Source organism: Amphibalanus amphitrite, unplaced genomic scaffold (genome assembly GCF_019059575.1).
Source record: "Amphibalanus amphitrite isolate SeventyFive unplaced genomic scaffold, NRLGWU_Aamphi_draft 001829F_arrow, whole genome shotgun sequence".
Lineage (NCBI taxonomy): Eukaryota > Metazoa > Arthropoda > Thecostraca > Balanomorpha > Balanidae > Amphibalanus > Amphibalanus amphitrite.
Window position 1 is genome coordinate 25,815 of NW_024883322.1, and position 12,048 is coordinate 37,862.

A 12,048-nucleotide genomic window follows, 5' to 3' on the forward strand; every position below is an offset into this window, starting at 1 on the left:
TTGCATGATGGGACGGTGATCGCTATATGTGTCGTTTTCAGAACAAATTGCATTACAATATAGCATCCGGACTCTGGCCTCGGAAACGGCGCCTGACCATGCACCGCGGGAGCACTCGGAGGCCGATACTGCTTGACATATACAGGCTAGAACACATCTGCTCGTGGGATATTATGCGCCGAGCCAATTTGGAAGAATTAGAAATAGGTACGTCAGCTTATACCTACCTACCTATATGTGCAATTAATGATGTCGTTCTTGTGTGGTAATCTCAGCGTTATTAAGCCTTTAGAAAAATGAATACTGAATACTAAGTAAGCGGAATGCTATATGCGCTGACATGATAAGTAATAAGCTATTCTATTTATTCTTATTTTATCCCTATGCATGTAGGTATGTACCTATAGCAATAACACGCTCAGTGGAAGGGGGGGGGGCGGATTTCGCCCACCCCTCCTGTTTTTCGCCAATAACTCGCGCCGCAAGCATAATATCAATGTGAAATTTCGGCTACCTGTCCAGAATTGAATTGCAGATCTTCTCGTGCAAGAAGTAAGAAAATCGGTTCACAACTTTTCTAGTAATAGCGGTGTAAAGTCAAACATCCTGCCGCCGCGGCGGCGCGGCGGCGCGGCGGCCGGCGCTAGCCGTTACGCGCCGCCTGAATTGTAGACTGTGCCGGGGCGGGACGGTTCCGTCTTTACATCGCGCTCCTTACCGCTGATTATATTAGATTCGCGTCAAATTCGGTGAGAAGACTGAGAAATGTACAGGCAATCATATGGTCAAAGAATTTTGAAAATCGGCCGGTAACAACTTGAGTTATGACTTATGAGTGTGTAAACACAAAATTGTGATTGCCGCGTTTCCCGCGTCGGGCGATGCCGCCTCAGCCGGCGACATCTTACCCTTCGCAGGCTTCTAACTGCCATATTTATTGTTGGATTATCTAGAAATTCACCATACATACTCACAAATGTTTGCTCTTTCGTATAGTGAAAGATTAAAAAAAATCGGCCGGTAACTTTTTGAGTTATCGGCGTGTAAACGCAAAAAAGTCGATAATATGGCAGATTTGACCACATTTGACCTCATTTGACCTTGAAGATATTAACCTAGGGTCATGAAATTCACACACAACAGAGTTCCCCATAGCCCCCACCTACCCTCCAAATTTCGTCTTTCTAGCTCCAGTGGGAGCTGAGATCTTAGGGGGTTGGGCGACATCCGCCCCCCCCCTTCCACTGGGCGTAGTACTCGCAACCCTTCCACTGCGCGTGATAAGCACTGTGAAGTGCTTAGTCAACATATAATTTAAAGTTCGAATTAATTATTTGGTTACTGTCGGCCTGGGAGACCTATTCAAGTAAAATATTCAGCTCATAAGGAACACGACTGCATCAGTCGATGTTAGATTTATGACGCAAATTAATTCGGACATGCATAGCGGAACTAATTTGCGGGTGCAGATACGATCCTGATTAATAGACCCGACCTCAGGCATTTAATAAGATAATCAATCCGCTCCACTGGCGAATCTCTGTCGTTCTGCTACCTGAGCGCGAGGTTCCTTCTTTCCCCGATTGCTGGTTTGAGTGCCATTTACCCCAGTCATGATCAAAGCAAACGTGATAATCTACTGAATTACAAAGTGAGACACGGGAATCTCAACACTAAAACCGTCTCTAGCGCACCATAGGTAGGGGAAGCGGAGGTAGCACCGCCATGTGGGCAACACCGCCATCCCCTCTATCGGCAAAACTCTGAATTGTATATGTAAACACCTGCCATTTCGGTGTCCAAACGGAAGCGGGGCGCCGCGTGAGGTAGGTTTCGCTAAGATTTATTTGATTTTAAGATCGCAATTGCCCATTTTGTGAATTACTAACCATCGTTGTAACTATTTGGCATGTTTTAGCACCAAGTAACTGGTCATTTCAAGTCAAAATACCTCGATTTTTACGTTAAATTTGAGGGCATGAAGTGCTCTTCGTTGAGAAAGGAATTACAGAAGAATCGCGTCCCGGCTTGTTTTCCCGTCGGGGCGTTGTCGGTCCATGACTGTGTGTGGGGTAACACCGCCATGCTCGGCGGTGCTACCCCAAGGGGTGGCAAAATGGATAAAGCTGCAATGATGACTCACACAGCTCGGAGAAGAGCTTTAGTTAGGCCGCAAACGTCGTCTGTTTTTTAACCTCACGTTCGACTTCACTGGATGTTTCGAAATAAGCGTGATTTTGCCAGGCTTTGTATGCATACGAGTCCGCACCAAACGAGGTGTGGCTAAAAAGAAACCGAACTGTTCTTGCTGGCCATAAAGTAGGGGGCCCGAAGACTGGCGAGACACTTGACCTTAATCTTTATCACATTGTGGTGATGTGTGCCAAACGGCATCTCGATATCGCTATTATTCTCCTTTCCACAGCTCTTTGTTTTATCGATGTTCGGCGGCCTTGTCACCGCCAGGCTTCTACAATGAGCTTCGAAAAAAGAAGGAACATCACGTTCCTTGCCAGACTCAACAGAGACGCTGAATCTGTTCAAGGTTTTAATGTTATGTTAGGTCATATATCACATGCAAGTGTACGAATGGCATACGAGGTTCAGCACTGGTCGTGAGGATGTCGGTGATGACCCCAAGGTCTGGAGGTCCATCAACGTTCGCGCGCATGTCGAAGTCGAGGGTGGAGACGACATTGATCGTCTTTTTCGATCATAGGGGATTCGTTCACCGCCAGTTCGTGCTGGAGGTGTACCACAGTCGACCAGCATTTCTACAAGGAAGACCCGGGACGCCTCATTTCACGAGTCAGGCGCACCAAGTGGAATTTCTGGGAAGCCAAGAACTGGGTGCTCCCAGGGGTGCTCCATCACGACAACGCTCCCGCGCATTCTGCCATTAGCGTCAAGCAGTTCTTTGCCAAAAAGTAGGTCGCGGTGCTCAAGCACCCTCTAATTTGTCAGACCTCCCTCCCTGTGACTTTTGGCTGTTCCTTTAAATGAAAAAGGTCGTCAAGGGAACCCATTTTGAATCGGTCGAGGACATCCAGACCAGAGTGACCATGGCGTCAGCGTCATCGATAAAACAAAGAGCTGTGGAAAGGAGAATAATAGTGATATCGAGATGCCATTTGGCACACATCACGACAATATGATAGAGATTAATGTCAAGTGTTTCGCTAGTTTTTGGGCCCCCTACTTTATGGCCAGCATGAGCAGTCCGGTTTCTCGTATTGTCCGCACCAAACAGTCTGATCTGTGACAAACTAACAACCAACTCTTGTGTGTCTTATATGAGTATGAGTTACTATTTTAGACAGCAGTAACGCTACCAAGGGCGGCTGTCACCGTAAGGCCGATCTGTGGATAACACCACCATCGGTGGCGGTGCTACCCGCACATTTTTGGAGGACGAAAAATGCAGGACTTGTTTTCAACGTCTGTAAAGTAGCGAAATTTTATAATGGAGCGCTGGAAACTTTGCCAACATGTAGGAAAACATCCCTACTTTTCATGAATGCAAAAAAGCTTCGTTTTTACTACGCATATCAGCTCGGTGAGCAGAAATGCTTAAGGTGGCGGTGCTCCCCCCGCTTCCCCTATACCCAATACCCTTACCTACTTATTTATGTATCTAGGACATGAAATAAAATACATTTTTAAGTAAATTGTAATCGATTTCTAATGCCGTGGCAATAAGTCATATTAATTATCGGACATGTTCAGCTTAGTTAAAAGTTCCCCGCGTTCTGTCGTTTTTACAATGTCCCCGTCCAAGGTCTATCCAGTCATAAACGCACACCCCATCCGCACCCCATACTGCACCTACCGAGCCCGGTCGGCCGGGCTGACTTTGTGTGTGTATTAGGGGTGCCCCGGGGATGATTTATGGAGAGCAGCCGCTGGGGCCGCTGTTTTATTGGTCGGGACAGAGTGGCCCTGGTGCGGCGGCTCGCCCCCGGCTGTAAAGTCGTCACTGGACGGGACGACGGCGACGCACGCGGCTCGCGGGGTCCAGACAAGGGTGTACGAGTGAGCCAGTACTGGAGAGGTAAGAAGACTGATGATGCGTCTGGAGTCGTATTTGTGTGGGTAATAATTGATACTTCATCGGCTTCATGTAGCGCCGATAAAAAATGATGTGATAGGAACCAAACGACATAAAACCTGCTGATACTACGCTTTGATCGTTAACAGTTGTAGGTACGCTAGCATTATTTTCCTAAGTACCGTCTAACACAGCTGGATAAGAGAAAAATTCCCAAACATCAATTTATTCGACGACTCATGATGCAAAGTTAGGACGGCTGTTGCAGTCATGCAACGCGGCAACATCAATGATCGTTGTCCACTTACGCTGCAATTGTGAATTGGAATCAGCCAGTACTTTACAGCCCAAACGTATGAGCACTCGCAGTCAGCACAGTTGATTCCGGTTTATGCATTCTGTTTATATGAACATGCTCCCGGGCAGTTTGGGCATGCCTGTCCGGCTTCCGATTTGATTTACACTCGCACTAGGTACTCAGCGGCATATTGGCCTTATGGGTACTACCTGTCTGTGCCATAATTGCTCATAAGTCCGAATCATTGCAGCGATTTTCGTCTAATTCAAGGCGACGGTCGTGTGCAGCCTTCAAACGGCCGTTTGGTCGGTGGACATCATCCATAGACATAGACAATCGCCTTACATCAGTTCAGCAGGTGCAGTTCGCTGCTGCTGCGCTGGTCCGGCCCCGGCTCCGGCTCCGGCTCCGGACTCTGGACTCACCGACTGGCGAACCCCGTGGCCAATAAGGTCCACCCCTCACCCCCCCCCCCCCCCCGGACCGCCCGTCGCACGGACTGACCATCACTGGCGTGTGATTGTTTTACGGTACAATACGACCGGGCAGAGTCAATAAGCGTTGTTGTGGTGCGATTACTGGGGTGGATTTAGTGGACGGCGATGGTGTGTGATGGCCAGAGTCAGAGGCGGTGACGGAGAAAAGGAGACGGTGTAAGCAATACTGTGGCTATTCTTTCACGGGTGAATCCAACACTCGATGCAGGTGGGCGTAATAGGCAGTGAAACTGCAATGAAATGCAATGGGCAACGAAATTGTCACCAATATTTTCAAATCACACCTATTATAAATATAATTCGAAAATGTTTAATGCAATTCCATTGTCCTTGTCTTCGTCTTCGATAACACATGATCCAGACATGTATGTTAATTAACGCTGTTCAGTCTCTGCGCCGCAGCACATACCGAGTAGGCATACCCCCCCCCCCACACACACACATACACTCCCTCCCTCCTTCCCTATACCCACCCTTACCGAGTTACAGTGTCCATGCCCTTCTCTCGAGCTGGTTACCCCAGCGGAATTACAGTGTGCCGTCCTTACTGTTAACCACCCCAGTGTTATTTCGTCGGACAATATTACAGTGCGCACCGTCCCTATAGGCTCCGCAGTCCCCACTGTTGAGCACCCGGGTGGTATTTCGTCGGACGGCACCTTGGCGCTCCATTTTCCGGCTGATGACTTCAATCCGGACTGTGATCATGGGGCACTGTGAGTGTCCCCGGCTGATGAGACAGTGGCCGGCTGCATCCCGAGGGAGGTGTGTGGGGGGCAGGGAGGGGTCACGGTAAGGCAGTGACATAACCACGGTCAGCTGTTGGTTATACCGACGGCGAATGGGTCGCGTAGATATGGTCACATGCATTGATTCTATCATCATTTCAGTCAGGCATGAACTCGCTGAAAAACAGCATTGTGAAATGAATGAAATTCGATGTATTTTGTATTCATATGCTCATCCATGGTAATTATCATGTTGCCTACTCTATAATGTCTTCAAAATAGCCGATGTAACCTACATATTCGTACAGTAGGTATCGTAACCGGGTGAGCCGCCCTTTCGAATGGAAGCTATCCGGTACAGCCTACTTTCAGGCGTCTATTGCTGGCGCCATCTCTGAGCAGCAGTGCGAACTAATGCGTGTGCGTGGGCGCTGTGACTGCGAGACGCTGTACAAAGTTTAGCGGTAACAAGTTTTAGCTACAGTTTTGTTCAAAGTAGGCATTCCGTATCTCTGAAAAATAATGACAGCATATCCCTAATTAGACATGCTTAGCGTAGATACCGATCCGCCATGGGGACACGGAGAGCACTGTAAATGATGCAAGGACTGTTCACTAGTATTTGTGAATAGACTTCCAAAGATTCAGCATTCAAAGTGCGCATTGCGGCATATTGTAGTACAATAGAAATAAAACCTACCAAAAGTATTGCTTTCAATTAACTACAAGTTTTAGATTGAGACCAGTATCAAAAACGACTATTTTGATCCACAATCGACCGCACTCTATAGTTTGATCTCGAAAGCGCTCACTGTTATCAAAAACTTTTCCAATTCAACTGGACAAGATGATGAAGTAAAATATCACAAATGGACAGTGTTTCGCCTTAGTTCCAACTCTACGAGCAAGAGCAAAACACAAAATATATTCTAACGTGTATTGAATAAGCATAGCTCTAATGTTTATAAAATACAGCATGAGACTGAGGTAGGTGGCTCACTGTACAGGATCGGCTTATCAAAACGAGCCGAGCCAGATATTTTCACACAAGCACAAGGCACAACAGTAAGTACGCATTCCGATAAAAAATATCTTTAACAATTTCAAATAATAAACGATAAACGTCTGTGGTAAACTTAAAGCTTTACACCATATCATTCAGCGACACGCAAATATTACCTACTCCAAAACAAATTAAGGTGAAATGGTCGGAACAGGTGCCTCGGTGGTCACATTGGTCGGGACAGGTCCCTTGGTGGTCGAGATGGGCACCGCAGTGGTCACGTTGGTCGGAACGGGGGCCTCGGTGGTCACGTTGGTCGGGAGAGGTGCTTCGGTGGTTGGTACGGGTCCCTCGGTGGTCGGTACCTCGGTGGTGGTGGTGGCCGGCTCCGTGCAGTTGACGTTGAACCTGAAGTCGCACTGGTCCGTGTCCTCGTTGAAGTAGAGCCCGTCGGGACAGGTGAGCAGGATGGGCCGTCCGTTGGAGCACAGGTAGAACTGTGAGCAGCTCTGGTCGCTGGCCACGAACACGGGCTGGTCGGGGTCCGAGTTTCGGGGACAGTCGGACACGGGCGCTGCCACCAGGAGCGCCGGCACGACCGCCAGCAGGGCCACACTCAGCGCCGCGCACATACGCATCATCTTTGTGGCTGAAACAACACACATACGATATCAGCGGAGCTCAGGTAGGCATGGGCTTACCTGAGCACAGCATGCCTGCATAGTGCATACCCATTTCTTGCCTAGCAACTTGACCAAACAAACTTGCATAAGCATTATTGACATGACTGAAAATTGTGAAAAGCGAGTCTTTCAAGTTGATACCAACTTTCACGCCTGCCCCAGCGATTTTTTAAAGTTAATCTTACCTTTGAATCGAGGAAGTAGTTGTCACCACTGAGCCAACAGCTTCTGCCTTCTGGGCTGCCTCGCTCTGCGGTGCCTGCCAGCTGTGCAGCTCTGGCATTCAACTGATATCCCTGCCATCAACAGCTGAGACATTTATACCGCCACGACGCTCCTATCGGCCCGGGAAGGACGGAACTTGAACAGGATATTCCAACTGTGAGCTGTATTCAGGGAACGGAGTCCCACCAACGTCACATGTCCGTGACATAACGCTCATTGTAGTAGCTCGCTGATAACGCCGTGTGTTTGGTGCCGATAAGACCTCATGAGATGACACCCTAATACAGACCACCTGAAGAATCAAAGCACAACAAGCTGAGTGATAACTCGCTGAGTAATTTGAGGTGAGGGACCCTCGAGATTAATGCCTGCCTACATTTGTTGCGCCTTGTCTGGGATTTGGGATTTGATCAGGACTGATGTAATTTTCCTCAAACCAGTGTCCTAGCAATTCCACGGACGGACGTTAGACGCTGTGAACGGAAGCAGGTGTCACAGTAGCCAGTGTCCTCTCGAATGTCGTTTCACTAATTTTGCCACTTTATTTACGTGGGAGCGATGTACATAGTTTATTTACATATGTTTACCCACGCCCCGCTGGGAGGAAGGGTATCAGATTCTTTCCCCTCCTATTAAATATAATACTCCCGTGTAAAAAATTAACCCTCGCCGGCCTGGGAGGGACAATATTTACGCTCCTCCCCCCTGACGAATATTTGCCATAGCTCCTGACCGCTTATGGATAGAAGCGCCAAACTTTTCGTACTTTTTCACCCATCAAGTTACATCTCTTGGGAAAAAATTTGGACCCAGACCCTTTGATTAAGTCATATCGTCGATTTTCCTGGACTCTTGCGCGCGAATTTCGACGTCACAGACGCGAACCACCAACAGTGCCAAAAATAAGGTTTTAGAGATAAAGACAAATTTCGAGCACGTTTGTGTGTAGCATAAGATTTGGGTGAAAATATAAAAATAATTTTGGCGACCTTAGATCAGAGGTCAGCTCAACGACCCCGAGCAGGGTTTTTAGTCTTTTTTTTTGCAAATAAATTCAAAAAAATGGCCCTAGAGCCAAGACACTGGTACCAACGCATTTGTATTGTCAAGACGCGTCGAATGACGTATATTTTGTTTAGAAAAGGTCACATCTTATGTTGATCTCATGTGATCTCGAATGACCTTTTGTTAACCTTGAAACGTGATAGTGGTTTTATGATGAATTTGTATCCGCTGATCACGATTTTTACATCCATTTTGTTCTAAGCATCCATTTAGAGCGTCAGTATAACAAATATGGCTGAATTACTATGGCTGAATTGAATCAGTGAAATAGCCTCCAGGAAGGATATTCTTTCCCGACATGACCTTGGAGCAGCCTTGTATCGTAACACGAACCACAAATGGGTGCCTGACAACCTTAAAATTATTTCCGAACATTTTGTCAACAAGTGTACAAGATAGGTATATGAAAAGTGCAAACTTTGAGGTTAATTTTGAGCATGACCTTGACCCTGACCTCGAACTTCAAGCACATCATCGGATTTCTCATTGTTTCTGCCTTGAGTCACACGCATGCTCGACCAAAGGGTTTATTCCACCCAACGAAATAGCATGGTTTCTGAAAGAAACACAAAACCAAGAGTAAATAAAAGCACCGGCTGAGACTGAGAAATAAATCATTCGCCGCTCCTTATTCGGTGAGAATTCTATCAAACGCGATGAATTTGATTTTATTTGTAATTCCAACGTACCTATCGTCTGATTTTGTGGTGAATTTCACTGAATAAGGAGCGGCGAATGATTTATTTCTCAGTCTCAGCCGGTGCTTTTATTTACTCTTGGTTTTGTGTTTCTTTCAGAAACCATGCTATTTCGTTGGGTGGAATAAACCCTTTGGTCGAGCATGCGTGTGACTCAAGGCAGAAACAGTTTCGACTGTTTGGCAGCGACAGGCAGAATATGCATCAACACAAAATCGGCGCCTCCTCAAACGAATGGCGCCTCCTCAAAACGAATGGCGGCTCCGAACAGCTGATCTGACCATTCGAGAACCCGACCACACCCACTGCGTCCCAACAGCGTCACCTGCAGTCCGGTGACTGACACTCGGGTTCAGGTGCTCGCCACCAGAGGCGCTCCGGTCACTGACGCACTATGTCCGTGGTGGTGAGAGCGCCGCCACCAGGAGAAGAAACACAGCGAGCAGCGCGGCGGAGCTCCGCAGGACGTCGGCCCCCGAGCGAGCAGATGTGTCTGAGTCCGCTCAGCGGGAAACACCGCCCCGCTACCCGCTTCACAGCACCAGTCCTCCCGGCACCGAGCGCCAGCCGCAGCTCGAGCACCGGCACCCGGCGCGCGCGCACATCACTCCTCGCCAGTTCGCCCCGGCGCCGAGCGCCCCACACAGGCGCCGTAACACCCACCCCGTTGAAGCTTCACAGAGTTTCAAAACCACAGCAACATATCAAGCGCTACAACAACACAACGGCACGCAACATACACTACAAAACACACACTACCGGCACGTCGGCCGTCTAACAAAGGTACACAAGTTTTGTGATGGGACGCCACAGCTCCCTTCCCTTAGTTCTCAGCCTAACACTACGAACGAGACCGTCCGTGCTCACACGAGTCTCTATGACACGACCTAGCGCCCACTGACATCTCGGAAGGCCGTCATCAGCGATCAAAACAACATCATCCACGACCAGCGACCTCCCTGGACGGACCCACTTATCGCGACGCTGCAATAGCGGGACATACTCCTTTAGCCACCTGGACCAAAATACGTCAGCGAGATATTGTACCTGACGCCATCGTCTCCTAGCGTACAAGTCGTCAGCCCCGAACACTCCCGCAGGGACAGGGGCGGTGCCACTGAGCAGAAGCAGATCATTAGGGGACAGCGGCTGAGGATCTCTGTGATCATGCGAAACGACAGTCAAGGGCCGGCTGTTCAGCACAGCTTCAACCTCACAAAGTAACGTCCGCAGCGTCTCTTCTGTCAGAGTTTGCTGCGACAACAAACTGTTCAAAATTTTACGGATGGAGCGGATCAGACGCTCCCGAACTCCGCCATGGTGGGACGCGTTCGGTGTGTTGAAAATCCAATCAATGTTTTTCCGCAGCAGAACATCATGAATCACCGCCTCACTCTTCATCAGACGATCGACCTTAGAGGACAGCTCCTTTTCACTGCCGACAAAGTTCGTTCCTCTATCTGTTCTGATCCTCTTCACATTACCTCTCCTTGCAAGGAATCTCCTCAGGGCACACAGAAACGAGTCTGCTGACAGAGAGTCAGCCACCTCAATGTGCACCGCCCTCGACACGAGGCACGTGAAAATCACGCCATACCGTTTTTCTTGACCTCGGCCCCGTTTAACGAAGAACGGACCAAAAAAGTCGATCCCAGTGTTGGTAAATGGAGGCTCACCCGGGGTTACACGGTCAGCGGGAAGATCGGCCATCTTCTGTTCCACAAATGACTTCGTGCGTCGCCGGCAGCCGAGACAACGGCTCAGAACGCGGCGCACTGCTGAGCTGCTTTTCAGTATCCAGTACTGTGAGCGGAGCTGTGCCAACACATGCTCTTTTCCACTGTGTCCGACCTGCTCATGTGCCCGTTGGATAAGGAGGTCAACAACATGATGACATTTCGGCAGCACTACAGGGTGTTTCTGACTTTCTGATAGTGGAGTGTTGGTCAGACGACCCCCAACTCTGATGAGACCATCCATGTACACTGGATCCAGACGAGCCAGACTGCTGCTCGACCTCACGCATCCTGACACCTGCAGCCGCGCCAACTCCTGTGGGAACGACATCTTCTGAACGTGCGTGACGATCGCCAACTCTGCATCTTGAAGATCCGCAACGGTGAGACGCAACACGTCAGACTCAGACGCGACCTCACGATGAGCAGACGTTCTTTTCTTCGCCTTCTCCCTCAACTTGCTTCTCACCCGCAGAATCCAAGCGACTGCCCGCTGCAGTTGATGCCAGCTCGAGTAGTACTGGAAGAACGAGCTGAGCAGGTCAGGATCAGCGGTCACCAGCGCTGTTCTCACAGATCTCCTCACTTCTGGATCCTCTTCCGAGTGTTCATCGAGTCCAACAGGTGACGAAGGCCACGTGCTTCTTTCCTTCCACAGAAAGCTGGGCCCGTTGAACCAGCGGTAGTTGGCCATGAATGCTGATCCAGACTGGCCTCGGGACGCTTCATCTGCCGGGTTCTGCGAAGAGTCCACATATCTCCACTGATCTGGGGAAGACGCGTCACGGATAACGGCGATTCTATTGGCTACGAATACATGGAAACGCGTACACTCGTTGCGCACATATCGTATGACAGTGGTGCTGTCAGTCCAGAAAAAGGATCTGTCGATGGTGAGCTGAAGTGCTCGTCGAAGCATGACATCCACGCGAGCAGCCAGCACTGCTGCAGTCAGTTCCAGACGCGGGATGGTCATTCCCTTCAAAGGTGCCAATCTGGATTTTCCAAACACGAAGCCACAGTGCACCTCACCGTCATCGTTCATGAATCGCAAATATGAGACCACT